The sequence below is a fragment of the Nuphar pumila genome, chromosome 13, assembly GCF_984573655.1.
Source record: "Nuphar pumila chromosome 13, dmNupPumi1.hap1.1, whole genome shotgun sequence".
In the NCBI taxonomy this organism is placed as follows: Eukaryota; Viridiplantae; Streptophyta; class Magnoliopsida; order Nymphaeales; family Nymphaeaceae; genus Nuphar; species Nuphar pumila.
Genome location: NC_143261.1, coordinates 2,374,403 through 2,380,690, shown reverse-complemented (window position 1 = coordinate 2,380,690; position 6,288 = coordinate 2,374,403).

Here is a 6,288-nt window from a genome sequence, read left to right as displayed (position 1 = left end):
CTTGTAGATGCACGATATTCAAAGCACAAAGAATGAACCTTTGAAAAGCAAGGAAAAATGGTGGTGTAATTTTGTGTTTTTGGAATATATCGTGATATTAAGGAGTTTTAAATTCAAAATCTAGGGAAAGTCATCTTGTAGTATGACATCCTGAAGACTTGGGGTATGTTTGATGGATTGTCCATAGTTGGACGAAATGAACAAAGTAACAATTGTTCCAAGCTCAACCTTTGTTTGGACCGTACTCAAATGTCATGTTCTAAATGTTCGTTGATTGACGATAATGTGCGGACAACTTGGACGGTCATGGATAATGGGTCGAATTACTTCATTTTGGATCGTATGATTCGTTCACCATTTTATATGTTTTAACAAGTTTATTATGGTTTTTTGCCCGGATATGGATCCAATTATGAAATTATATCTAAAATCATGAATTTTTGCACCAAATTTGGATCTCGAATGGGATTTTTGCCCCGAATATGGATTTTTGCTTCAAATAAGGATCGCAAATTGGATTTTTTGCATGACTTTATTCTTTGACTAAAAACATAACCAGACACATAAGGGATCTTTTAAGGGATACAACATATGCTCCAGAGTAGATACTCTTGTTGTTCTGTCAAATCTACTCAATACGGTAGCAAGATTCACTCAAGTGTGGGAAATACAACTTTTACTACCAGGGAATTGGGATGGCATTTGTATAACTGTATTATTAGATGCAACTTCTACCTCTACTTGAGAACACTTATTTTAGATATGTGTGGCAAGCATTGAGCTTACCTATTCTTCACTAAGGTTATCTTCGCATGAGCTCATATTTGTAATAGAAGTGATACATCTGAGCACATGAACACTAAAAAGTATATTAATGGTGTCACTTATCCCAACCCTTGCAGATGGGTTGTTCAAACACATATAGTTTGATTTGTGTACATAATGAGGAGACCCTATTTGCAGACTCTCTACCAGTGACATCAATGCATTTTCAAAAGATCCCTTGATATCATGATAGTACAAAAGCTACTATTTTATCTTCTGAGTATGAAATTATTGGCAAAGTTTTTTCACCAGAGAACTTAGAATATGTGGCATTCATCATGAAAATATTGACAAAAGAACTGCATGAAAACACCACGTGATGATATCACAATATTTCAAATGCCTTTTTTTTATCAAAACCCTTTAAAAATAAAATGTCAAAAAATATGATATTTGTGAGATATATATACATATATAAATGCAATTCAAAAAAAGAAAAGGAAAAGCAGTTTGAAGAAGCAACTGCTCATAATTTTATATGGAAATGTATTGGTCAAATATGTACCAGCTGCCATTTGTCAGTGATAATGTTCTCATGAGCCAGTTTTGTTGGTTTGATATCATATTATTTGTGTGATTTGACTGCTCCGGTGATAAATTATCATATAAATGTGTATTTTTGTAAATTATGTGAATTAGGTACCATATAGAGACAAATCCAGAAACTTTCAGACACTTTGATCCTCAATAACCATGGGATGCAAAATTCAACACTAGAAAAGAAAAAAAAGAAAATAGAGCAAAGGGCAACAACACAATGGCCTTCTAAAAATACCATATTGTTTCAAATAAGAGAATAACAGATCCTGGAGATATCATGAATCGTGCACGTTTAAAATGAATGATTATGAAATGAATAATTTTCATTAATCAGATGAAGGATAAAATCTATACAAATGGTCATGATCAACTTCTCAATAACTTGGGTGCTTAAAACAGATAAATCTGCAAACCACTATTTGAGGTGATTTTCAACAGCATAGAGTTCATGATTTTCTGCAGGATTCTTGATGAAGATGCTGCAGGAATAAATTATTGGCGTTGTTTCAAGACCACCAAATTCTCACAATCTCTTGAAGTGATCATTTCTTCTATTATATTAAGTTGTTTGAACAGATCGCTTCCTTCATCTCCACGAAAATAACAGCACAATGAAGAAGGCAAAGGTTGGAAGGAATTATATAAATTTGCCCATTTTGGTAAGAGAACTTTATCAATAGCTCAAATGCCTCTGAACCAATGGCGGAGCCAGAAGTTTTTCGTTGGGTGGGCAGACTTCGGGTCTCTGAGACAATGCTGTGGTCTTGAAGAATGATCCATTTATTCAGACCAGTGGCGCTGGAGGCACAGTCTTTGGTGCAGAGATAAAACTTAAATAAGCATTTTGATGTTGTTGGTTGTCGTTTGACACTGTTTTGTTTGCTGATTTCACTAATCTCAGACTGAGCCTGGACCGAAATTTGCAGTGTTTTTTGTGGATTTAATTAGGCTATGTTTGAGAGCCTTGCACTGAAATGGAAACACCATGTCCATGTGCTGCCAAAATGTGGCGTCTGAGGATGGAGTTGCCAAAAGAATCCTTTGATGAATGTCTGCAGCTCCCAAATAGCAGAGAGCATGAGAACACGGAGGAAGCCACAATATAGCCCCTGTTGACTGTCACACGACTGTTGTTGTTTCTTTAACACAGCTGGGGCACGTAAGGCTCTCAATCTGGAGTTTTACATCGCAGGGAGGTGGCCTCATTAAGTGACTTGGTTCTTGGTGAGGGTTCCTTTGTCATAAAAAAAAATGCTCTTAAACAAAGCCTTAATGTGTGAAATGGCCGAGTCTAGTTGCCATGATGTCCAAACAAGAGAGCTGACATTCACGTTAATAGAAAGTTCTGAGACAAACCACAAGTAGAGCTTGGCTTGTTTTATGGACAAATATAGTTTGTATTGGGCATGGTTTCTTCCGTATTTGGGAGGTAGGCGTCGGAGGCAGTTGAAGAATTGTAAAAGTGAATAGTCTTCCCCTATTTTCATGTTTTATTTTCCTTTTTTCAGGATTTCTGGATGAAGCAAATCTTTAATTTATTTCAAGATGTTCCCTTGCCGAGAAAATCCTGATACTGAGATTTGTGATATTGGTTGTGCTTCACATTTTAGGTCTTGGTGCATGTCTTTTTCGAAGTTGCACGAATCTCCTGCATTGAACTGCTTGACAAACCCATAGAACATCAAGTTGGGATGGAGTGATCCATTTTTTTTTTTGGTTTCTAATTTTGGGGTGGGCGACCGCCCACCCCTGGCTCCGCCAATGCTCTGACCCCCCTGGAAAATCATGGAGTATGACTTTCAGAGGTTGGCCGTGATAGTTGGTGACAGAGACTGATGATTTTTGGAAAAGATGACACAATTTACCTGAAAAAGATGATAGAATTCTCTCCAAGCAAAGAGACCAAAAACTCTGTATCAATTACATAACAAGATGAAAACTTTATACGATGCTCTGCTTGTCAAAAGGCCAGATTCAACAATGAAGCACAAAGGGTGGAATAATAACAAGATGATAAAGTAAACCATTGAGATCTTTCAATAGAAAAACATGCAAATTGAATGGAGATTTGAGATTGAAAAAGCCTAGCGTGAAAAAGATTCAGACTATTTAAAGTAAGCGGTGAACAAAGTGAATGTTCCGAAATCACTAATAAATTATTATCAGAATAAAGTAAAGAATAAAAAGAACTAAATGACAATCCACAATATATTGTGAAATGAAATCCACGCAAACAGAATCATCTAAGCTATGAAAATAAAGATCAAAAGCGAAAATTAGAAAGAAATATCGAGGGCGGAGAGTTTAAAATTAGCCAATTGAAACAAAATGATAGAAGACCACATTGAAGAACCCTACAAGAAATGTCAAACCAACAAAAGTGATGCCCAACATCGACGTGGCCATTATCACTAATTTAGAAGAAAAAACACCAAAACCAATTCAAAAGCAATCAAAGATAAAGAAACCAGTTGCAAGAGTATGATCAAACACAAACAAGCACCGACAAACCTGCAAAGGAGCTCTGGACATGGAGGGAGGGGCATCGACGGGGCGACAGAGTCGCCGTGGCCAGCAGCAGACGAGGAGGAGGAGCCATCCGTTGTGTTGCCGAATGGACATTTTAACGTTGAAACTAAAACTCCAGGCATGATTGCTTTGGTCACAGGTCGAGTTGAATAATCATAGCTGAGAAAGTAGAAGTTGTGAATCACATACCAGAACAATTTGTTGAATTTCGATCAGATGTCTAACCCCAATCTGAACCAGTTGCACGGCGCACCCTAGCTCAAAAGTAGGGGTGGCAATTTTTGGCACAACCCGCCAACCCGACCCGCCAACCCGCCTCTTAGGCGGGTTCGGGTTGGGCTTAAGCCAACCCGTTTAATAAACGGGTCGACCAGTGTAACCCGTTTATTAAACAGGTCGGGTTCGGGTTGGGGGTATGCCAACCCGCCAACCCGTTTAATAAACGGGTTAGGCGGGTGGGTCGACCCGCCAACCCGTCTGCCAACCCGCCAACCCGTCGACCCGCCAACCCGACCCGTCAACCTGACCCGCGAACCTGAGAACCCGTTTACCCGACCCAACCCATTTATTAAATGGGTTGGCGGGTCGTGTCGGGTTACCCGTTTATTAAACGGGTCGGGTTCGTGTTTGCCATAGCCGACCCGTTTAATAAACGGGTCGGGTTCGGGTTGAGGTATGCTGACCCGCCAACCCGACACGATTGCCACCCCTACTCAAAAGTTACATTTTAAATTTTCCAAGTGATCTTTAAATATATGGACCTAAGCTCATATCGAGGGCCCGTTTGTTTCATTGTAAGTGCCTTTCTTATGAAAAGCACGCCCCACCAAAAACAACCGGTCTTGCATGGCCCCATGTTCTTTGACAAGAAAGTTCTTTACCAGAGGGGGCTGTTGACGTAGTAATTTCAAAATTGGCACATCTGTTTGATTTTTCTACGTAAGGATGGTAGTGGACTGTTGGATTTAGTGGATCCAGATCCGAGTCCAGCATTTAGGTTCCCTTTCTCATATCCTACCAGGCAGGCAGGACCAAAGTTCACATTTTGGAACCCTTGCTTCATGGCCTTTCTGGAACCGAACCTAGCTACCGGGATTGTTGTCCCGGTATTTACCTACAGACTAGATCAACCATGCATGGGATCTGGATCCAGAATGAAGATGCCCAAGTGGATCCAGAGAAAAGTCAGACATGCTTATTAACTTTTGCGTATAAAACGATTCTCCCCAGCATACCACACACAGTATCTGCCTATAAAATTCAGATTCAGATTCAACTCCAAGTTATTGGATCTTGTTTGGATTTGGATTTTTAATCGGATATATTGCTTAAAAGTTGGACCTGGATTCGTTTTTCAACATGTACAGATCATATCCGATCTGTTTGCACCCCAGCCAGAGCTTAGCAACCGTGGCCATGTTTTTAAATGCACATACCAAAAATAGGATACTTCGCCCAGACCCATGTGGTCCCGACCCGTTTTCTGCATTATTTGGTTACCGTAGTAACCGTACTGTCGTTGTAGATTTTACCACAAAAAGGCTGACCGGATCACACAAATTCACATAAAGAAAGGCTCCCTTGCTTTTTACCGTACTGTCGCTTGCCCTTTTGTGAAATGATCCCCTGACTTGGCCCTACGTTTGGAAGATAAGTTAGAAAGCTTTTACCATCAGGCATTCAGTAAATGCAGAAATTTTCCTCAAAACCTGTTCGCCTTTTTAATCGATCGTTAATTTTCAAAAGCGACTTGTGCTTTTGACAGTGAAATTTGCCTACTCAATAGAAAACCTCTCAAACCAACCTAATAAAAAATATTTAAAGGATTTTCTATGTATTTTTTAAAATTCTGACCTTAGATTTATGCACTTGATTCTGATGCATGGACATGTTTTCATAATGTTTAAAAAATCAATGATCTACAATTTCATAAAAGGCTCCAAATACCATTTTTTCATTCAAAATGCATTATTCAAGTAATGATTTCTAGTAAATTGAACACATTTGCAAGGTCAGAAATTTCAAATAAACAAAAAATCTAATAAATGTTTCTTATTGGGTATGTTTGGGAGGTTTTCTTGTAGTTTAAAAATTCGTGGATGACTTGGCTCAGATCGCCCAAAAGCAAGTACAAACTTGTTTTGAACAAAACTTGATTGAGTCACCGAGAGTCATGAACAAGGGAACCGAGCTATGGGGGCGAGTCATATATATATATATATATAATTACATATATTATATAAAATATAATATAAATATTATGTATATTATATACAAAAAATATGATTATACATATATTAATAAAATTATATATTAAATATATTATAAAAATATTATATATAATATATTAAATAAAAAAGTTACATAGTACATGATCATGTGTATATACTACAG